This window comes from Lissotriton helveticus, chromosome 4_1, assembly GCF_964261635.1.
Source record: "Lissotriton helveticus chromosome 4_1, aLisHel1.1, whole genome shotgun sequence".
NCBI classification, from domain to species: domain Eukaryota; kingdom Metazoa; phylum Chordata; class Amphibia; order Caudata; family Salamandridae; genus Lissotriton; species Lissotriton helveticus.
The window spans coordinates 1,708,423,734-1,708,448,076 of NC_136063.1; positions in this window are offsets into that span (position 1 = coordinate 1,708,423,734).

The window sequence follows — 24,343 nt, forward strand, 5'->3', positions numbered from 1 at the left end:
ATAGCAATATTAAGTGTTTAGATGAGTTCTGACAACCTGTAGAAAAGGTGCTACTGCACCTGCTGTAACATTTCATTCATCACCCTGTTATCTGCAAGGTCACTGCACTTGTGGCTGCCTGTTTAGTAGTAAAATATAGCATGGCTCTCGTATATTAACTTGTTTTTTATGTGCAATGTTTGTTACAACATTTGGTATTTGATATTAATGACCAAAGAGATTAAGTTGAGAAAAGCAATCCAATTATGCCTACAAAGTGCAATGAAAGGTTCTGAGGCATGAATAGTAAATGCCACTAACGTGCTAAAGCATTTGCTTTACACAACTAAGTGATAAAAATCAAGCATTCCAGTAGTTGGCTGCCTTTTCTGTGGGAAGAGATCTTATCTTGACAGTGAATGTCACTTACACAGTGTGAACAGCTTTAGTAGAAGTATTGTAAATGGCTGCAGTCAGGGGAAGTTACCAGAAAAAAAGTTCCACACAAAAGCGAAGGAACACAGTAATTCAGCATTTGGAACTGATAAGAGCCCCTTTAAAGATACATTAAACACAAGAAATTTCACAGGCGAAACCTAAAAAAGGCTTTTACACAGAAGGTCGGTTAAGGGGATGTTGAGATCTGGTAGGCACACCAGAGGCACCTATTGGCAGGACAATGGCAAAATGAGGGAAGCCTGCTGATCCTTTAATGTATATGAATGGACAAGTCTCTATGATCATTTTTTTTTACAGTGGTTAGAACAAAAAGCAACTATTCAAAAACAATCACAGTTTGTTATTGAATTTAATGTTACAGAAAAATAAATATCGACTAAACAACAGCATGCTCATTTAACAAAACTCATTTTAAATTAAAAAGGCAATTAGCAATCAAATGATAACATACATGCTTTGCAATGCAACGAAAGTCAATGAAAATAAAATCAATGTGGAGTTGCTTCTCAGGGATCACAGCAGAGTACCTCACTTCAGCACGCCGCAAAAACTAAAGAAATTCAAGCAAATACAATCAAGATGGCTAAAGTGATCTGCATGGTGACCATGCACAGTCAAAACTGCTTTAAGGGTGTTTCAGTTGCAAGCACTCAGATGTCACAAAGCACAATCAGAGTAGACCCAGTTCATCTGCAGTCTGTCCGGCCACAGTTAGAGAAAACTATTATAAAATACACTTGTGTCTTCCCCATTTTTTCCTGAGGAAGACAAAAGGTCACTTTGAGACACCAAAGAGGTTCCTCAGCTCTCTGCTGGTGACTTGCTTAAGGATGGGTGAGGAATACCAGTCAAAGCTGCTGAGCAGCCTTTTTCGCTTGCCATAGACTATCCTAACAGCCTAACACCAGATGTTTGTTTGGCTCCAGCTGGCTTATCATTTCTGGGTCCTGCAGATTGTTTGATATGAGTCAGTGACACTGCTTTGTTAAGAATCCTATGCCTTTCTTAAGATCATCATTTTTGTTTTCACCTGAGCATCTTGAACTAGGACTGTTCTGGAGTCAGGCATCTCCACAGTACGTCAAGAGAAACTTCCTGGTGCTACATGAGAAGAGAAGAGAAGAGAAGAGAAGAGAAGAGAGGAGAGGAGAGACGAGAGGAGAGGAGAGAAGAGAAGAGAAGAGAAGAGAAGAGAATGGAAGAGAAGAGAAGAGAAGAGAAGAGAAGAGAAGAGAAGAGAAGAGAAGAGAAGAGAAGAGAGGAGAAGAGAAGAGAAGAGAAGAGAAGAGAGGATAGAAGAGAGGAGAGAAGAGAAGAGAAGAGAAGAGAAGAGAAGAGTAGAGAAGAGAAGAGAAGAGAAGAGTAGAGAAGAGAAGAGAAGAGAAGAGAAGAGAAGAGAAGAGAAGAGAAGAGAAGAGAAGAGAGGAGAAGAGAAGAGAAGAGAGGAGAAGAGAAGAGAAGAGAAGAGAAGAGAGGATAGAAGAGAGGAGAGAAGAGAAGAGAAGAGAAGAGTAGAGAAGAGAAGAGAAGAGAAGAGTAGAGAAGAGAAGAGAAGAGAAGAGAAGAGAAGAGAAGAGAAGAGAAGAGAAGAGAAGAGAAGAGAAGAGAAGAGGGATCTTCCCTGAGAAGTTGCATCAGCACAGACTGACTGTGTGCAGAACAGCTTGTCTTTGATTTAAAAAAATGTGTTCAAGAACCCTTTCTGTGGAGAGATTACTCATTTAAAGGACGTTTTAAATCAAGCGGCACTCTGCACATAGCTCCAATCATCTTAAGCTGTGAGTTAGGAATCTCTCATCACTAAGTAAGTAAGGAATTGACATGCTTGTATGAGGTATTTGAGTTTCACTGGGCTGCAAGAGGGTGGAATCTAGCTAATTGATCCAGACCAGGAGAGACACCTGGAGAGAAACAAGTCATCAGGGTAAGAGTCAGCGTAGGAGACGCATACACAGACCAAATGACAGGAAAAAGTGATGTGCCATGTGAGTAATAGATATACATTATATAGATGTTATACTTTGTTAATGTGCTTTCTTTATAATTTAGGGTCCAATCTCCGAATTAACTCTGGTTCGATGATTTACAGTTATACTATAAAAAGGAAAGGCAAAGATTATCACAGGTAATTTCAGCCAGGGTAAAACACTATCTGTAATGTTGACCATGAAGGGTCGAGCACAGAGTACGGCAGCGTCTAGCTGCTGACCAACAGGAACGTCTTGGGCTGGTAGGAACGGGGCAAGAGCAGCCCTGTGCCCTGTGGAAGCGAAGGAGGTGTGCTAGCTTTTCATACGTAGGCTGTGTAAGCTAACATAGGGAGAAAGATTACAGAAAGAAAGATGAATCTACAAATTTCTTGGTGTCCTCCTATGGCTGAAAGCCGTCCTCTGTCCTGTCCACTCGCAGTAAGGAAGGCTACAGACCATCTAATATCATTTCCTCTTTGTGAATAGAAGCTTAAGGGAGCTGTTTCAGTGTCCTAGTAGGGAGGGGGGGGGGGATCTTAGTGCACATCCGGAATTATCAGGTTCCTGTACTAAAGAAGGTATGGTTCTAAAGCAATGGAAGCCCTCACAAAGGATGACGTCCCTGGCTTTGAATTACCAACACAAGCATGAAGAAATACAGATACTATTAATAAACGGATGGGCACTGGGTATTTTGTTCAAAAGATTACCCAGGAAGAGTCGAAAATGTGCTCCCAATGAGGACAATCCTTATATTGGAGTAAATGTCTGACTTTTTTGGGATTCACAAAGAATTCTTGGTTTGAATTTGAAGAACGTTCGAGTGATCAGCCATTCCAGCACATGGGTCCACAATAGACATACATTTTGTGGTGCAGAAATGTGACACTGAAGTACATTTGCAATTCTGACCTTTTTTGGTTCCTCAATGAGACAATATTGCTCCTTCCTCTACACACCTTCAATTGTGTGGGTGCTCAGTCCCAATTCTCATTCTGATCACTGATTTACTGCGACCATTGTCCTGTGTATGTACCGAATGGTTTTAGAACAAATAATGACCTACAAATTTGGTGATTACTCAAAAACGTGAACAATTGCTGGTGGACCCATTAAAAAAAACCACAAGTTTGCACTACATCTACATTTGCTTGCTTACATAGTATTCACCCCTTTAAACTGGACAATTGCTAATAATATTTTAGATCATGCCTAAATGTATAATGGTGTAAAGTAACTTCACAATGTGAGGCTACATTCTCACTAAATGTCCAAAACAAACAACCAATATACAATCGCACATTGCACTGATAGTTGAAAACAATGGGGCCTATCTACAAGGAAATAGCGCAGCGCAGTGCTGCAGCAAATTTTGCAGTGCTGCGTCATTTAAAAAATGCAGAGACATGCCGTATTAACAATAAAGTGCACCCCAGTGCTTTCCCTTGTGCTGGCGCTAAAAATAACTGCTTAGCGCCAACACAGACACCTTTGCGCTATAGTGCAAGGGTGCCTATGTTGCTGGGAATGATTGTGTATGCGCAGGAAGGGACACCTTTCTGCATATAAATAATAATCAATAAAGGCGTTTTGCTTTTTCTATGTGTGCTGCAGAATGCACCACACATCGAAAAAGAAAAAGAAAAAGCAAGGTGAAATAAAAGTATTTCTCCTTGTTGCGCCAATTTAACACCTTCTTTTGCAGAGATCCTTGTAAATCTAGAGCAGAGTCAAAAAGAAATGGGTGTTGTGATGGTACGGCCACAGCAACACCCATTGCATGCCCTTTCACGCAGGAAACTGCATGAAAGAGTATCATATTTACAAAGCGGCATGAATCCACGCAAAGTGGCTTAGCGTCCCTTTGCAAATATGATTTAGGGTATTGCACCTCCGGAACATCATAAAAAGTGACGTTCTGGTTGAACGATCCCTATGTAAATATACCCCAATGTCTGTTATGTGCATTTATGCAAAGATACGTGGACAGAGATGATTGTGTTTTTTTTTAAAACATGAAACTGAAAATCTCAACAATAAACCCATAACTTCCTCATCTCTTGTAGTAAAACAGTCATGATCAGACACAGTGCTTGCAGGGATCATGCAGCAATAGATCCAATACTTGCTGGTACTGGTAATGTAATAACATTATTTAGATATCTTCCCCTTACCTTTTTGTTGTTGATTTTTTAGTAGTTTTGATGCTTCTTCACTTAACAGGTTGTATATAGTTACAGCAGCCAAATATCACATTGACACGTAGGCTGACCCATCAAATAAACTCTCAAACACTTTTTCTTATGACAATTTCAAATGTAACCCATTTACTAATGTCTTGTATCTGCATCTTTAATATTCGAGCGCGTCTACTTTTCCATCCCATTGCTAGATGAATTGTTGCCAACATCAGACCAGGGCTATTAACTTTAGCATTTGCTTTCCATTCTTTTTCAGGGTCAGTGCAATCCAACACTCCACCATTTCTTTTTTTAATTTTTTTAGTAGATACTTAATGAAAACTCAAATAATAGTGGACATAACATATCATCATCATGGTGGTAACTGCTTGATTATTGTATGCACTTGACCTACGAATTCTACATTATCCTAAATACAACATACCAGCAACAAAATGAACAATACCTTTGTAGTGCCCATGAATAAAATTGTCAAGTCAAATCAAGAAAAGCTTTATTTTGATTGCATTTTTTACAATCATAAAAGGACACATACAATACAAAAGTTTGACACAAATTTACACCAGAATTAAAATAGAGTTGCCATTACAAACTTTTTGAACTTGATGTGTAATCCATGTTAATTAATAAAGATTGCAAATATTAAAATGACAATACATGTGAAAAATGTCGCCCCCTAACTCACATTCTTCCTTTGCTGAAGCACTTTCTTTAAAAACATGGATATCCTCCCACCCACATGTTCATTTGCTAAAAGCAGACGCTTGATAAAAGCTGTACGATATTGCCTTAGTCCCAAGGTTTTTAAAAGTGGAACTATCCATGCCTTTCCTAACTCTGTATAACATTTGTGAAACAGGACTAGGTGAGATGTCGATTGAGCCGACTGGTTATCACAAGGACATAATTATAATTCACTTGCCCAATAATTAATTTTTGGGAAAGTGACAAATTTATGGATGGTCCCCAATCTGAATCTGATTAGTAGCAGCCTATCAAATCCATCTGGTACAAATATTAAAATAGGGGTGCAGGCTAAAAGTAGTAAGGACCATCTGATGTTGCTGGACACTGTGGGGCCCATTATGATGTCGGGCGGATTGCCACCGCCGGCCTGGCGGAGGCAATCCGCCCGACACCTATGCCCAGATTCCCCCCGCCGCATCAGGATGGTGGGTGGAGCGCAGCGGACGGAAAGACCGTCCGCCGCTTTACCGCCGCGGTCGCCTTGCGACCGCGGCGGTAATGGAATAATATGGTGGCGGTGTCCAATAGACACCGCCAGCCATATTATGATGGCGACTGACAGGGGCCTTTCTGCGGCGGCAATGCCGCCAAGGAAAGGCAGGCGGTGTCTGCTGCGGGGGCCCCCTGCGGGGCCCCCAGGTGAGGCCAGCTCAGGGGGAGCACAGGGGGGGTACCTATGGCCACCCTAACGGAGAACGTCCTAATGTGCCCCTTAGCTTCATAGTTTCCCCAGATAATCTTAACCTATCCAGGAATTGTAGGCCATCCTTTCTTAGGCTTTTTTGGTAATCAACTTGAGCTAGCTCGGGTTGGTAAAATATTTTGGATGGCCTAAGTCTTTCATAAACTCTTTCACAAACTTGACCCATGGTATTTTTTGGGCCCCATCTAGGCTCAGACTATCCTCTAAAATCTCCCTATTTAGCTTGGTCTCTTCTTTTGACCAGACTCTAAGCCAAAGAAGAATTGCCTCTAATTTTATGGTTTCAGATATGTATGGAAGGCCCAGCTCAGCATGACAAACATAAGTTGAGGTACTGGCGGAGGCTGACAAAATATATCTTAAAAATGTTTTCTCCACTAGTTGAATTGGGTGAGTGTCAGCAAAAGCCCAGACCCCGCTCCATATATAACGGATCACTGACAGAATATCGACAGACAAAATTTCGACCTACCAAAATATCGAGGTAAAAATATAGAATGCCAGAATATCGACTGCCTATCTACAAACAGTTAAGTACAAAAATATCGACTCCAAAATATCGATTGTAAAAAATTTAGACTGTCAAAATATCAATTTGTTTAAATGTCTTAAAATTATTTTAAAACTAATATAATGATAAATATAATTAATTTAAACATACTTAAAATAATTGAATAAATGTTAAATTAATAAATAATTAATGTAACTTTAAAATAAAAAAAATTAAAAATTTAATACGTATATATATATATATATATATATATATATATATATATATATATATATATATATATATATATATAATATTTTTACCGTAGGATAGCGAGAGGGTTACATTTAATACAACCACACCAGTAAGTGCAACAGTAGGGAAAACATTGGATAGTGGGAGGGTAAAAATTACTATTCCCACTCCAGAGAGCGCAACAGTAGGGAAAGTGTTGGATAGCGTAGGGGTAAATATTACTATTCCCACTCCAGAGAGTGTAACAGTAGGGAAAGCTTTGGATAGCGTAGGGGTAAAAATTACTATTCCCACTCCATTGAGTGCAATAGTAGGGAAAGTAAATACTTCATTTATAAATATAAATAACATTAATATTAATACCAATTACAAATTAATTAACATATTTTACAATTATATAAAATATATTAATTAGTCAATACAAATTAAAAATAAAAATTAATTATTAATAAAAATAACCTACTAATACTAATTATTTACCAATTATCCATAAATTATTTTACAATTTAAAAATATTTAATAGTTAGACACAAAATAAAATATTTAAAAAATGTAATTACTTACTATTAAATTACTTTCAAAGCTGTTCCCCTATAAACCCACAACCCACTACAGAAAATAATTTAATAAAAGTAACATAATTATCAATTAATCAATTACAATAAATTACCAATTATATTTTAATTAATTACCAATTAATAATTAATTAACAATTACTTCTAAATAAATACCAATAAATAAAATAACATATTTATTTAAATATAATTAAATTACTTCCCACCCTATTCCCCTATAAACCCACAACCCACTACAGAAAATAAATTACTAAAATTAATTAATTAACAATTATTTCTAAATAACTACCAATAAATAAAATAACATATTTAATTAATTATATTTAAATTACTTCCCACCCTATTCCCCATAAACCCACAACCCGCTACAGAATTATATTACACAAAAATAAAAAATAATATTAACTTACCTTAATTTCGATATTTTTGTTGTCTATATTCTGTCTAGTCGATAATATGTCCATTCTATATTTTGGAATCGATATAATTGCTATTCTATTCGATATTAAAATTTTCTAGTCGATATTTTGGTAGTCTATATTCTGACTGGTCGATATTATGTCTATTCTATATTTTTAACTCGATATTCTGTCTAGACGAAATAAAAAACTCGATATTTTGACTCTATACCATATATAACAGTTGACACACATTTTGCTTTGTATATTTGTAAGAGTTGTCTTGGGGGTTTACTACTCAGTTTTTTTTAAAAGCTGTCAAGAGCAGTTGTTATTCTGATAAGAGCCAGCCTTTTTGTTGAGACTGCTTGGTCCCACATGTCATTCTAGCTAAACAGAATCCATATATATGAAAAGCTGTTAGTTGGGGCTATTAGATGCCCATCCACATGCATATCCCTACACTTATAGTTCCCACGTCCACATATAATTATAAAAGTCTTTGTGATATTAATACCAAGAGCAATGTCCTTCATAAAATTTTAAAAAACAATGTAAAACCTTCTGGAGACTAATCTGTGTGCGGGACATTATAACAGCGTCGTCTGCATTTAAAAGAGGTGTTATGGCACGGTTGCCTATTTGGGGAAAATCTTGAGCATCCTTAAGAAGTGCCTGCCCTAGCCCATTAATATAAAGATTAAAAAGGAAAGGGGCTAGGACAAAGCCTTGCCATTAAAAAGGAAAGGGGCTAGGACACAGCCAGAATAAAGTTGTCAAAAGAAACAAAAAACAACGTAATCCCTTTCTGGACTGTTTCGTATTCAACTAGTGTTTCACAATTTATCCTTAAGCCACTGATGTGACTACTAGTGTAATACCAGCTTTATCAGGAGATCCCTTCATCCCAGGTACCATCAGGACTTGTGCTCTTCCCATGTCACACTAAGGGCACTTCCCCACATAGCTGTCATAGTTTGAAGTTGAGGGTCTCTCTTCCTTTCCTTTCTTGTCTCAATCCTTATTCCATCACCGTATCCTATATATAGCCTGTCAGGGGGGCATTCCTCAGTTCCAGGACAAATAAAGTGGTGCCAGATTGTTGAGAGGACAGTACATTTGCAACATCTGGGTGAAGTTGCAGTTTTCCAACATCTCAATATGCACAGTCTGGCCACTGTCAGTGATGTATTAAACCATCTTCACTAGTAATTGTCATCCCAGGAATCCAGAAAATGTCATGCAGCATAATCTTTAAAGCAGTGAGTTCAAACCTATATCCAGAAGCCATATTGTGTCAGCATCAGGCAAGCCCACAAAAAAGGTCAAACTCTGCATAGTGACACCTCAGATAACATACAACAGTACTTAAACAATAACACTGCAACTGCTTCCGGGTCAAATGCCAAACTTGTAAGATTTTATAGAAGTAGAGTTTCAACCAAGATTTTCTGAGACCCTCTCCATAATGATTATGGGCCTGATTCTCAAAGGTAAAGTTACACTTTTGAGTAGGTTTTTGTTTTTTGGGGTATTCACGAACTACAATTTAATAGTACGTTTATGCATCTGGAGACTCGCAGTCAGGCGGCGTACTCTGCACCTAATAATATAGGACAGAGTCTCTGCAGTCGTAAACTTACTATTAACTTATAGTTGTTGAATACCAAACAAATTGTAAAGTTACACAAAAGTGTATGTTTACTTTTGTGAATCAGGCTCTTCATATTGAAGCCCATTGCTCCTCCGTCTATTCCTGTGATAGCCTTCCATGCTAATATCGTCTTAGAGCAGCAGCACTAGGTTTCGCTCAGGAGAGTTATATAATCGTTCCATTAAGTCCAGAGACTCCACTTGTTTGCTTCACTTTGCAATGTAATTGAAAATCAGAGTTGTGTGTGGATTCTGTTGCAGTGACCCCAAACCTATTTCATACTGTAACGCAACTAAACGTATCACCACCTTTCTGATGAAGAAAAAACATTCTCCATTTAAATGTCCTAAAAAATGAAATGTTAATGGCTCCACCGGACAATATAACATGGATACAATTAATGCCTGCTGCAGACCATTAATCCCAGGAAAAATGTTGTCACTCAATCTCAAGCTTTGAATTCCTCCTTAGATGAGCTTCCAATTTCTGGCAGGGGTGGTTCTTATTTAATTTGTATATTGCTTTCCAACTCAATCTGGTGGCGCATAGTATCAGGTTTTGAGACCCATTCCTAACCACTGTCTCTCCATACAAGACACTCAACCTCTTCTGTGATGACATGATCCTCTTTTCAAATGTTACTCAAGATGATTTGGACTCTTACTGGTGTATGGTCCAAGCAGGGGAACATCCTTTACAACGCAACCGCTACAACGCGGTTGCGTTACGACGCAGCTTTAACAACGACTTTCCCTGGAGGGCGCTCTAGGATAGGGGATAGTTTAATTTACTATCCAACACCTTCCCTACTATCCACGGGGACAGGTGTTGGAATAGTAAATTAAACTATTCACTATCAGCGCCCCCCAACGCAAGTCGTTGTAACGAATTGCGTTGTAACGTCAAAAATCCATCCAAGCAAGAGGACACATTTGTCAGTATCCTGTGGGACACCAAGTAGAAGTCGATATGCATATAAGTTCCATACACCTTGACAAAAATATATATTCTCTGTCACTCGGGTGGAAGATCCTCCATACACTCATCAGTGCATGATCACTGATTATGTCACTAGGATGCTCCTTTCTTTACCAGTACCAAACTCTGGTGTATTTGACCTGTTTATGAGATGATCCGTTTTGATTTTCCAAAGTTTCAAGGCCATATATATTAGCAACTTCTTGTGTTCAATATACTTTGTGAGCCAACTGATATTAAGTAACAATACATGGTCTTTGTGGATAGTGACATGGGTCATGTCGCCACATCTCTTGATAGTGGATGACGCATCTGTATGCAGTGTGCCGAGATGTAAAGATGCCTCAAATTTGATCTAAACTTTAATGATACCATAAACAGGTGGGCCGAAACCTAAATTTCCACCATCCCACTGGGAATTCTAGCTATTGCAAGAACACTCGGCAGTAAGTACTGGAGAGAGAAATCAACCAGGATTTCTCATGGCTAAAATGCCAGATGATTATACCATTGCATTGATGTAAGTTTAAGTTTATAAAAAAAGAACACAGAACTATTGACGCTTTCTTTGATAATCCTAATGATAATGGATAAAGCAATTGTGCAGGATTTAGGATACTGTTATCTTCAAGAATGGGTGAGGTAATGTACCTCAAAGAGAATAACATTTATCAGAAAATTGGCAGCATTAAATAAGTCATGAGACTGACAAAAGTTTAGGATCAATAAAGATGGAAACCATAAAGGTTTAATACATTTTTCTAAAGTGCAGTACAGAAGGGAAAAATAATAGTTAATTAAAATGAATAGTAAATTACTATAGGGAATTAGCATAGGGCTCGATCAGATGCAGCAAAGAGTCTGACATGAAGTCAAGTTTCAAAGTGAATAAATCCTAAGCAAAGAAAAATACTGACAAGGAGCCATTCTCTAAAGTTGGGGCAAACCAGACTTGGCTCACCTCTCAATGGAAGCCCTTATATAAAATATTCAGTGTGAAAAAACATTGCCAGCGTAAGATAATGGTATTGTTGCACAGATTGACAAATCCTGCAGACACTATAGAACTCAGTCAGTGAGAAGGGTTATATTGACTGAGGTGGGGCAGGCAACAAGATCAGTAATAGCTATTGGATATGAATTTTATTTTATTTTATACGTTTAATGTAGCGCTAGCTTGACTCATGGGTATTAGAGCACTATACATACACAAAGGAAAGAAAATTGCATTACATAGCAGGGCATAAGGATGCATAAAGATATAAGCAAAACATAATAATTAGGCATATAGTGAAGGGGAGGGAGAAAACACAGGTTGTTGATATCCATGTTGTTGATATCCATGATGGTCAAGTGAGAGGGGGTCAACTAGGTTATTGAAGTCTAGGTTAGTTGTCTTGGTCGGTAATGTATTTGTTGAGGAGAAGGAGTTTCAGGTCCCTTTTGAAGCAGAGAAGGAGGGGTTTCATCTGAGGGCTATAGGAGTGTGTTCCACATCCTTGGTACGTTACCAGAAAAGGATCAGCACTGAGTGGTTTTATTTTTCAATTTCAGAGGGATGAGAAGAAGTGAGTTGGAGCTTCTTAGATTTCTGGATTTTACTGCTTTTACCAGTTTGCTGTTTAGATTTTTGGGGGAACGTGAGTGAAGGGCAATGATGCAGGCCAATTTGTAAATACATCTACCTTCAATGGAAAGCCAGTTGAGGGAGTTGAGGGTAGGTGTGATGTGTTCAAACCTTTTTAATGATTGCCCAAGGATCAGTGTCCATTTGTGAAGTTACTTCTGATTGTAAGAAATTGGGTTGTTTGCTGACAGGGGTGTGAGCGGCAACCACAATCCTTAACAGGGAAGGCACAAGCAACCCCAAAATTAACTTGTGCTCAATCCCCTGATAGCTTGGCACAGAGCTGTCAGGCTTAACTTGCAATGTGTGAAGTATTCATGCAATATTTCAAACAGTAAGACAGTGAAAACATACCACAAAAGGAACCCACGATAGAGTCAGTAAAATAGAGTAGCTTGTAATAAATGAAACAAGACCAAAACAACAGACATCCAATTTGTATTACGAGAGCTATTTAGTTTTAAAGTTTTAGAGAAAATTGCACCAAAACACTTAAAGCACTGTTGGAAATGGCCCATTTTGCAGGGTTATCCCTAAACCATTTTGTTTCTTGCTCTTATTTTTCCTGATGCTTTTTTGTTGGCTTTTGGACTCTGGGCTATTTACCACTGCTAATCAGAGCTAAAGTGCATATGCTCTCTGTGTAAATTATGATTCTGATTGGTTATCCATGATTAGAATATTTGATTACTGGTAAGTCCCTAGTAAAGTGCACTGAGTGTGCCAGGGCCTGTAAATCAAAGGCTACTAGTGGGCCTGCAGCACTGACTGTGACACCCACATGAGTAGCCCTGCAAAGGTATCTCAGACCTGCCCCTGCAGTGTCTATGGGCAGTTTTAAACTGCAATGTCGACCTGGCAAGTGCACCCACTTGCCGGGCCCTAATCTTCCCCTTTCTTACATGTAAGGCACCCCTCAAGTATGCCCAAGTTACACCCCCCCGGGCAGGGTGCAGTGTATGTGAAAGGTAGGACATGCGCTGGTGTGTGTGACATACCCTAATTGTGAAATACTGCCAGTTTTGTTTTTCACTATGGAAAGGCCATCTATCCCATAGGCTAACATGGGAGTTACTTTGTCACATCTTACATGAATAACTTCCCATTGGGACAAGATAGAGAAGTGGAGTTTAGGCTTTCTGAACTCAGAATTTAATAACACATCTTTTTAGGGAGACAGTTTTTAAATTGTGTGTTTGAAAAGGCCACTTATAGAAAGTTGACACTTTCTTATTAAACCATTCTGTGTGCCTCTGCTGTTTGTGTATTGACTGTCGGGGTTTGGAGTGACAGGTACTGGGGATGTGCATTCACTATTGACAGCAAGCGGGGGGTTGAGGTGTGTCCTGTCTTTCCTGGATGATTCAGAGTTCAGCTGAAAAGACCTTGGGTGTATTTAGAGTGGTGGGAGGAGTTTTGCTTACACCTCACTAGGCAATGTCTCCACTGCACAATTCTGTTTCCACCTCCTGTGGGGATGCTGCACTAGAGAGGACAGAACTGCTTTGGACTGGACTCAGAGACCCTTACCACAAAGAGAACAAAAATAAAATGGGGTGTAAATGTTGGACCTTAAACCCCAGCGAATTAGATCATTTCTGGACTCAAGAGGATGCTTTTGCCAAGGACAAGAGGTGGAGAGTTGTAAGTAGGAGTATTGCCCCTTTGCTGGGTTGGCATGCAGTGGCTGGCTGCTTCTGCCAAGGAAGAATACAACGACTGGAACTTTGCAGACAGAGAAACAGCTTGAAGAAGAATCTCCAAGGACTTGTGTGTGCTGGACTCCTGTTCTGAAGTCTCAGGGGGACACAAAGACTTCACCACCAGCTCCCCTGAACACCACTGCTGGTAGATCTGACCTGTCAGGATGTGCCTATTCTGGTTTTGGGCCTCTGGAGGTTGTTCCTGTTGTTTGGCGCTGGAAGAAACTTAAAGAAAGCAAGAAAAACAACTCGCACTTTGACACCCTTCAATGCCTGCAGTTATCAGCCTTTCTGAAGCCAGTGCTCACACCAACGCCATCACCGACAGCGCCTACATTCTGTTATCGCGGAGCCAATAACGAAAAAGGGTGACTTTTTGAACTCTTCGACTTCGCATTGCCTCACCTTAACCAATACCTCACTGCTGATGCAGCCTAACTTCCCCTGTCCTGGACTCGACTCATCAACACATCGCCTCCTTGCGGACACGATGACTCACCTCGCCTTCTCGTGGCAACCAGGTAACCGGGTACGATGTCGACACCAATACCTCACCTCCACGATGCCTTGCATCGTCCATGGACTTTAGTTTCCAAGGTACTGATGTTTGGGGTCTGTATGACTTTGTGCTTGACGCTCCTCACCTCGCGGTTGGTGCCGTACTTTGGATTTATGCCTGTCAAGACGGTGTAGTAGCGCCAGGTGGAGCTATTTGTTTCTACGAGTGCTATTTCTGCAAGTAGCTGTTTTTAACTGCTATTTTGATCTATGTATGATGGATTGTTGTTGTTTTGGTCTTACTTAGTTCAGATAGAGACATTTTATATTTCTTAACTGGTGTGGTGTCCATATGTGCTGTTTTCACTGTGTTACTGTGTGTTTTGAGTACAAATACTTTACAAGTTGCCTTTGGGATAAGCCTGTCTGCTCATGCCAAGCTACCGATTAGGTGAGCAGGGGTTATCTAAAGTGAGTACCCCCCATACCCTGACTAGAAGCAAGGGTCCCTACTTGGACAAAGGTACATACCTCCGCAAACTAGAGACTCCCATTTCTAACAAGCACCAACAATGGATATCTAGTCATGCCTGATCGGTATAAAGTTAAAAGTTCAGGCTGACTGCCATACATTGTGAGCCGGCTACAGGGACCCAGTTACGCCCACTGAACAGAGTACCCTAAACCCTGATTATGGATCATTGCATGTATCCGCGTCGAAGGTAAATCACACAGCCAAAGTTCCAAGATGCAGGAGAATGTGGTGCGAGGTTCTTTTATGTCAACATCAAGTATCCTGTCGGTGGGGTTTGTAATGGGAAGTCCGGCATCGTGGATGCTGTGTGCAGTAAGGGAGATGCCTCAGTTCCACAGAGTTCGGATGCTATGATGCAGAGTCAGTCATCGTCGCCGAGGCTGCAGTCGATGAGAATTGCAAAGGCCTGCGCCGAGGATGCATTGCACAGTGGTGGCTCTGATGACAATGTGGGCTGCAACAGCGATGAAAATCTGTGCAACTGGTTCAATCCACACAGCAGCAGAGATCCATCAATTCTAGTCTGGGTTGGCTGTGCAGCAGAGTTGATGTGTCAGTTCTGCTAGATACACAGAGGCTGGAAAATCATGTTGAGCCTACTTCCAACCGTCCAAGACTGGGGTGTACCACTATGCATGGTAGACTCACAGACGGCAGAGTCCAGGTGTAGAGGCAAGATTTTTGTGTCCCTTAGACTTCAGATCAGGAGGCCAGCCAAACCTTGGAGTTACTCTGGGTTCTTGGTTCAAGAGATGCAGGTCCATTCCTCCTCACCAATGAAGGAGGGTATCAGGCAGCATGTCAGCACAGCAAAGCAGGAGTCCAGCAGGGTGCAGTCCAGCAGAGTGGCAGTCCCTCAGCAGCACAGCAGTCATTTATTAGCAGAGTATCCACAGGTACAAAAGTGTACTGAAGATTTGGTGTCTGAGGGCAAGTATTTATGCCCAGTTGTGCCTTGAATGTGCACAGATGCCCTGCCTTACCTGCCCTGGTACTAGCTAACTACAGGTGGTAGGCAGCTATAGATGCTGATAAACTCTTATATGAGCATCTAAGATAAGTGACCTATGCCCACTATGTGTAATATGATACATTTTATAATGTCTTTCAGTCCAAGAGAATGACTTTAATCGCCACGGTTAGCAGAAGATCTAGCAGAGCTAAGTCTTTGTAAGGTAAGTCTAATGGAAGAATGAAAGCATAGTCCTAACAGTATAATGGGTAGGGATAGAGAGAAGATCACATGTGCATTTATTTTCTGGTTTCAAACATAAATGGGTGTGCTAGTTTACATTCTCAGATGCAGGCTTAATTTAAAAGAAATACTTATCTTAGTGTTATTTGAAAGCAGTAACCTCTCTCCCTCTTGTTTGGCGGAGCAGCTAGAGTTGCTCGGGCATTCTTCCCTGAATGCCTTGTTGTAAAATACCGCATTTGTAAATTATTTCATTATTAAACAAAGATAATCAAGTTTTAAATCAAGTGTATCTCCTGTTGACAGCGGAAGCTTTTGTCCTTAATGATTTGCCAGTACAAAATTGTTATAAACCACGAAAACGTGCATATCTGATGAATAGGAGATACTTGCATATGCAAACAATCCATATATATTCAATTGTAATTGTATTAATATTTAGAATGATGTTCTGTCAGTGCCATATAATAATGCTGTAAGAGGTCTTAAAGAGATTTCTTAGCTTCATTTATCCTTGTCCATATTTCTCATACAGCAAAACCTCTACACTTGAAATGCCAATGTTGCTCTGAAAGCGGTGAATTTAATATGTAAAATAACATATTTGAACTTTAAATTACTCATGCATATTCCTTAGAGTTGTTGGAACATGGTGAATATCTGGTATAAGCGATATTGGACTACCTGCAAGGGAAATACCATAGAGTAATGTATACACTTGAATGTATAACATTTATATTTTAATAAAAGTTAGGGTATAATAAAAACGTTTTCCCTTTTCCAGTAGCAGTTAACCTTTCACCTATACTATCCTTATTAAAATTCTGGCAATATTTGCATTTTGGGGTGTTTAAACTGGTCTCTAAAATGCGTTTTTCCTTTTCAGCTTGTTCACTTTTGTCTTCATGTACATTGTATTCTGACTTGCTGCCACCATTCCTTTGTTCTTGCCAGAGGAGAGTACTGCATCACTTCACTTATAAGTGGTGCTCTCAAGGACTGGCTCAAGGTACATTACACTGAATGCCGATTTTGACGATGATGTTAGTGTTACTCTGAGATGTTTCTGTCCAGCCATATCCATCCAGTGAGAGACACTACACTCTTCTCCATGGGTACTCACAAACATTTGCCCAGGGGCCGCAAAGTATGGTCTGTGGTGTGACCGAGGGCCGCACTGATGCCATCAGGGTGGCGGTAGGATGTCTGGATGGGTCATGGATTGTGTAAGGAGGTCTAAAAAAATGTTAAATAAATGGGCAAACATTTATTTGCAGGTAAATAAATGCTTGCTTATTTATTTAACATTTTATTCCTGAATATTAGTGCTTAGCAACTAAACAGCAGCTTCTGCTGCTATTCACCAGGAGGGCCGCATGTAAAAGTCAAGAGGGTCACAAGGGGCCCCCGGGACGTACTTTCTGTAGTGTTTTGTAGTTCCTAAAAGTACATAAGATCTGAATGTTTAGACAACATAAACTAAGGGATTGATGTCCAGACTGATTCCAGACACCCCCAAATGATATGTTAGCCTATAGACCAACTAGCTCACAGTGCCACTGTAAACCCCCTAATTTTACCAAGGAGCAAATAGTTTCTGGCAACTATCAAACCTGATAACCCTTGATCCTTCAGGGATTGTGGAAACAGTGCAGTACTTTTCACTCAGTCATCGTGCGCACTTAGCTTCAAAGAGATACACCGAATAACCAATGGGGACGTTTTCAACAAGCATTTATTGAACCAGTGTCATTCTAGTATAAAACACGTTAGCTGTGACAATCATTAGACAGAAACCGATTTATGATTACCAGCACCGACAGAGTAAATAAAAGGTAGAATTCTACCATGGTGCTAAAACAGTAAATATATGCAGGCATATTAATACATGGCAGTAATCATGCGTACTCCTATGATGCAACCCCTATCTAAGTGTACCTAAGTGTACCTAGCATGTAGGTGGGTGTAAAGCCAAGTAAAGAGCAAACCCCATTACCCGATGGGGTGAACTAAGCACCTCGTCTTGGTCTTGAGTTGGACACCCCACAAGGGATGTCAGACCACGGCGGACTGGAGCTCCTGCAGGCCGGGACCTCAGACTCTAGTGTCAGTGTGAAAGCCTCCCCTCTGGTTCCCCAGCAAAGATGTGATTCTTTTTGCCCACACAATACCCTCAGGGGTTCTACCTAGATATGAAATGGGTTGCAACATGAATAGTGGACCTGTTATCCAAGGATGAATTAGTGGTGACTTTTGTAAAAGAGATATTATACAGAAGATGGTAATCTTGCTGTGTATGTCCTGGGCAGGGGATTAAGATATGATACTAGGAATCCTCATGCATAATAAATGAGGATAGTTTCAGAGAAAACTGATCAACATTTATTGAGCAAGTAACTAGGTAAAAGGTCAGTGCCAGACAGTTATGTAGAGCAAGGTAGGACAAATGTAGGTAAACGGTTGTGTAACTACCTAGCATATGTTGATGTACATTGGGGCTGATAACAGTATCACTGATCTACTCTATTGAGGTGCATAGGTGCTTATTCCCCCTGGCAAGTGCTACTGATTGTCTCATTTGCTGCTGTCAGTCAGCACATGGTGGTGGAAGAGATGTGTCGCAGTGGTTAGGGTGCCTGACTCTGGATCGCATGGTTCACGGTTCGATCCTCGGCTCCGGCGGCAGGTTAGCCCAGCACTATGTGATTCTGGGCATTAGCTTACCTAATCTTCCCTATGGGCCCCAGTGCCGGGACACCTCTCCGGAGGTAGCTGTGCTCTTTACAAATGCTGGCATTTACATGATATGTCTTAATGCTGTGCGTCTAATAGGATTCGCATGCAGTTTACACAGGCTTACAGTATTTGTTACTTCAAAATATTGAGGAAAAAGTATCACGCATCACAAAGACTGTGGCCAGAATATTGCAATTCAAAATTGTAATGGAACTTAATATTAAAGGAAGGTATTTAATATGTTTTTTAAAAATAATTGTATATAATATTGTTTAATATGGTTGTATTAAAAATCGTTTTTTAATAGTTTTAAGATTTTTTTATATTTTTTCTTATAATTTATTAGCATTCTAAAAATATTGTAGTTATTTTTTTAGTATAGTTTGTAAGTGTTTATATCAAACTTTATATTATTTAATTTAATTAAAAATTCCAAATTTAGTAGCCGATTGTTAAAATAGTAGGGAATTAGAGTGGGGATTTTTTTTAAATGTAGATCATTGTTTAACACTTTCATACGTTTTTTATTTCCTGTATTTTTAAATTGGTAATTAATTATTTTAAGGAATTATTTTAATTATGTGTTGATTTTTAATTACTTGTTAATTGAAGAGCAGTTTATTTAATTATTACATTGTGTTTCAATTTAATTTATTAATTTTTTTAATATAAACAATTGTATATTTTTTAAAAATTATCCCATGTTAATTTTAATTGTTGGTGTTTTATTCAGGGTGCTAAAGAGGGGAGAGTTTCAATTAAAAAAAGTTTCTAATATAAATATTTGATGTATCTGTATTTTATATTTAAGGAATACTTTTCTAAATAAGTTTTAAATTGTTTATATTTATATTTACATGGGTTTATAAAAAATGGGATGGGGAATAGTAAATCAGATCCCTCCAGAGTTCAATCCATTCCCTATGTTTTCTGATGTTGAAGTGGGAATAGTAAAGATGACTCCTCTAGATATCAACACTTTCCCTACTCTTGCTCAAATAGGAGAGGGAATACTAAATCTAACTCCTCCAAAGTCCAAAGCTTTCTCTATTTTTGCTTATATTGGTGTGGGAATAATAAATCTGACCCCTCCAAAGTCTAACACAGTCCTTACTTTTCCATAGATTGGGGAGGGAATAGTAAATCTAACTCCTCTGTAGTCCAACACCATCTCTACGTTTTGTAACATTTGAGCAATGGCGCCTGCTGCAGTACTGAAAAGGGGGGATGGGAGAGTAATAATTAAATAAAAAACATATCTGAGTATGTGGAGGTAGTCTCTGTCTTCTTCTCCAGCTCTACTCGAGTCCCAGCACACACTGGGGCACAGGCTCTGCACCCAATCCTGGTGCTGCTCCAATGGTATGAAATCAGCACCAGGATTGGTTGAGCAGCATGGTTTGCAGCTCAGACTGTGCCCAGGCATATGTGATGTTTCTCCAGCTAAGTGGGAATAGTAACACTGACCCCTTGAAAGTAAAGCTTTCCCTGCTGCTGCATATATTGGAGTGGGACTATTTAATATATCCCCTTCAAAACTGGCACTTTCCCTACTTTTGATTACATAGGAATGGAAATAGTAAATCTATCCCCTCCAAAGTCCAATACTTCTCTACTTTGGCTTACATTAGAGTGGGAACAGTACATCCAACACCTCCGAAGCCCAACACATTTCAAAATGTGCTTAGATTAGAGTGGCAATAGTAAATCTAAACCCAACTCTGACCTACGTTTTCCAATTTGGAGTGCGAATAGTAAATCCAACCCCTCTAAAAGTCAACATTTTCCCTACTTTTGCTAAGGAGCGGGAATAGTAAAATTGATCCAACACTTTCCCTAATGCTGATTAGTTAGTAGTTGTAATATTTGTTTCAATTTTTATATTGTTTTTTTTTTTTAAATAGTTAATAAATTACCCCTTCGGCGCTGCGCACATTTTCTCCCTGTGCGGGCGATTTACATAGTGGGCGGGGTTCGGACGGTCACCGGCCTTCCTCCGCACACACCTACCGTGATGCATGACGACTGGTGGCTGTCGTGCACACCAAAAGGGTTAAGCAATTTAAAATGTGTGTTTGTTTATTTTATATATTTTTTTATATATAGTTAGCTTGATCATTTTATTATATGTCTGTTTTTATTATTATTAATCATTTCAATTTAATTTGTCTTTATTTACTTTTACATACTGCATTAATTTTTAATAAACCACGATGCACCTTTAAGACATCTCTGCTTTCCACTCAGAAGCTTGTCAGGTTTGTACATGTTTTGCACCTCAATTTGTGTTGTTATGTGGATCTTCTGTCTGTGTAAATTTATAGTACATACATTTTTTATTTTACAAACTAAACTTTGCTGAAATATTATTTCTATTTGTCTGGCTAATCCTAAAAATTCAATAATGAAATGCAATGGATGGATATGTCCTTCACTATCTCATTTTTAATTTATCTTCCATGTACCGTTTTGCCAATGGTCTGAGCTTTGATGACTTGATCAACCAATACAGTAAAGAGGCTGTTCCCATGAGGCACAGGGTCAAGACTGATTTGCATATGGCCATGTCTGAACTGGAGTGGCTTGGTGAGCAAAATAACGAAGGATTAAACCCAGATCTGTGACTGGGGTTGAATGTTTTGCCATTGTGCAACATTCCGTCCATTATCTTGTGTGTTTTGCTGTTCACCCTATGTGGGAAGGGTATGCCCAGACGTGGGTCCCGTGCTCACTACGCCACTGGAGTCAAGCTATCCTGGCTGAAGACGGCTGATAGCCAGAAACCGGTCCTAGGATGCTTGATTCCGGTCCAGGGAAGATATGGCTTGGCAGTTCGGTGTGGACTGTTCCCATGAGGCACAGGGTCAAGCCTGATTTACATATGGCCATGTCTGAACTGGGGTGGCTTGGTGAGCAAAATAACAATGGATTAAACCCAGATCTGTGACTGGGGGTGAATGTTTTGCCATTGTGCAACATTCCGTCCATTATCTTGTGTGTTTTGCTGTTCACACTATGTGGGAAGGGTATGCCCAGACGTGGGTCGCGTGCTCACTACGCCACTGGAGTCAAGCTATCCTGGCTGAAGACGGCTGATAGCCAGAAACCGGTCCTAGGATGCTTGATTCCGGTCCAGGGAAGATATGGCTTGGCAGTTCGGTCTGGACTGTTCCCATGAGGCACAGGGTCAAGACTGATTTGCATATGGCCATGTCTGAACTGGGGTGGCTTGGTGAGCAAAATAACGATGGATTAAACCCAAATCTGTGACTGAGGTGAATGTTTTGCCATTGTGCAACATTCCGTCCATTACCTTGTGTGTTTTGCTGTTCACCCTATGTGGGAAGGGTATGCCCCGACGTGGGTCCCGTGCTCACTACGCAACTGGAGTCAAGCTATCCTGGCTGAAGATGACTGATAGCCAGAAACCGGTCCTAGGATGCTTGATTCCGGTCCAGGGAAGACATGGCTTGGCAGTTCGGTCTGGACTATTCCCAGGAGGCACAGGGTCAAGACTGGTTTGCATATGGCCATGTCTGAACTTGGGAGGCTTGGTGAGCAAAATAACTATGGATTAAACCCAAATCTGTGACTGAGGTGAATGTTTTGCCATTGTGCAACATTCCGTCCATTACCTTGTGTGTTTTGCTGTTCACCCTATGTGGGAAGGGTATGCCCCGACGTGGGTCCTGTGCTCACTACGCCACTGGAGTCAAGCTATCCTGGCTGAAGATGACTGAGAGCCAGAAACCGGTCCTAGGATGCTTGATTCTGGTCCAGGGAAGACATGGCTTGGCAGTTCGGTCTGGACTGTTCCCTTGAGGCACAGGGTCAAGACTGATTTGCATATGGCCATGTCTGAACTGGGGTGGCTTGGTGAGCAAAATAACGATGGATTAAACCCAGATCTGTGACTGGGGGTGAATGTTTTGCCATTGTGCAACATTCCGTCCATTATCTTTTGTGTTTTGCTGTTCACCCTATGTGGGAAGGGTATGCCCAGACGTGGGTCCCGTGTTCACTACGCCACTGGAGTCAAGCTATCCTGGCTGAAGACGGCTGATAGCCAGAAACCGGTCCTAGGATGCTTGATTGCGGTCCAGGGAAGACATGGCTTGGCAGTTCGGTCTGGACTGTTCCCATGAGGCACACGATCAAGACTGATTTGCATATGGCCATGTCTGAACTGGGGTGGCTTGGTGAGCAAAATAACGATGGATTAAACCCAGATCTGTGACTGGGGGTGACTGTTTTGCCATTGTGCAACATTCCGTCCATTATCTTGTACGTTTTACCTTTTTAACTTCTCATATATATTTTATTAGGTGTATTATTATTTTAACATATATGCATAATTTGTATTAAATGTAATGCTGCACAAAGTAAAATAGATATTCTTACCTTTTATGACATTATTCTGGTCCAGTAAATGTTTGTCTCAATATTTTTGTAGTTCACATGCACAGTATTTAAACACAATGGGGCACATGCATCAAGGTAATCATTTGCGATTACCCAATATTGAATTTTAAGGATTCGCTATTTGGTAATTGCAAATGCCTATGCATAAAGGATTCGCAAATAATCTTGTGAATCCTTAAGACTTTCTAATAGCGCTTACCAATTTGTGAATGGCTATTAGGGAATGCATTCCCCTTCATTCCTATAGGTCTACAGGCTCATAGGAATGAATGGGAATCCATTCTCAATTTGCGATTAACAAATTGGTAATCGCAATTTGCGAATGCAAATCCAAGGGTGCCTGGGGGCATCCCCCCAAAAAAGGTTAGTTTGTACATGTTTAGCACGCACATTCCCTAAGACCATGTGTGCGCTAAATAGCGCATTGAAAAATGCATTTTTTGTCATTTTTTAATGCGTGCACACACTACCATCAACTTGAAGTTGATGGTAATTAGCGTTTCCTAAATGCAAACTCGCATTTAGGAAATGCTACATACATCTCAAATAGGGAATTGGGAATTGCGATTCCCTAAATGCATTCACAATCTAGGTAATCACGAAAAATTGCGATTACCTATATTGCAAATGCAAGAATGTACATGCATCAGAAAAGGCATTTTTCCAGTCACAAACTGGCCGATTTTGCGAATCGGCCCGTTTGCAACCGGTAAAATGCTCGATGCATGTGCCCCAATAGCTTTTGTTTCCAATATTTTTGGGGCATATTTTTGTATTGCAATACTTTTGTTCTCTATATTTCATCATAGAATCCAGTACTTTTTTGCATCTGGATTATTTAGATATTGGAAGAAAACGTTGCTTCCTTGTGCAGTACTGGGTCTCTTTAGCCTTTAGCAAATTAAAAGCAAAAAGAGCACATTTTGTGCAAATATTGATGGGAGTCCACACCAATCACGAAAGTCCAAAACATGTGAGACTTTTCACTCCAGATACTACAAAAAATAATTTTTTGCTGGATATGTACTCTGGTCAATGTGTCTCAGGAAAATATTTCCAGCATGCAAAAGTACAAGCAAGAAATATTTTTTTCCAACTGTATATATTCGGTAAACTTCATCCCAATAATTCACAGGGAAGGAGATTTTTGTACAGAGAAATTTTACATGCCACCCATCTCTTACTAAAAAAAACCAGCCTTGATAACAGTCCGCGCTC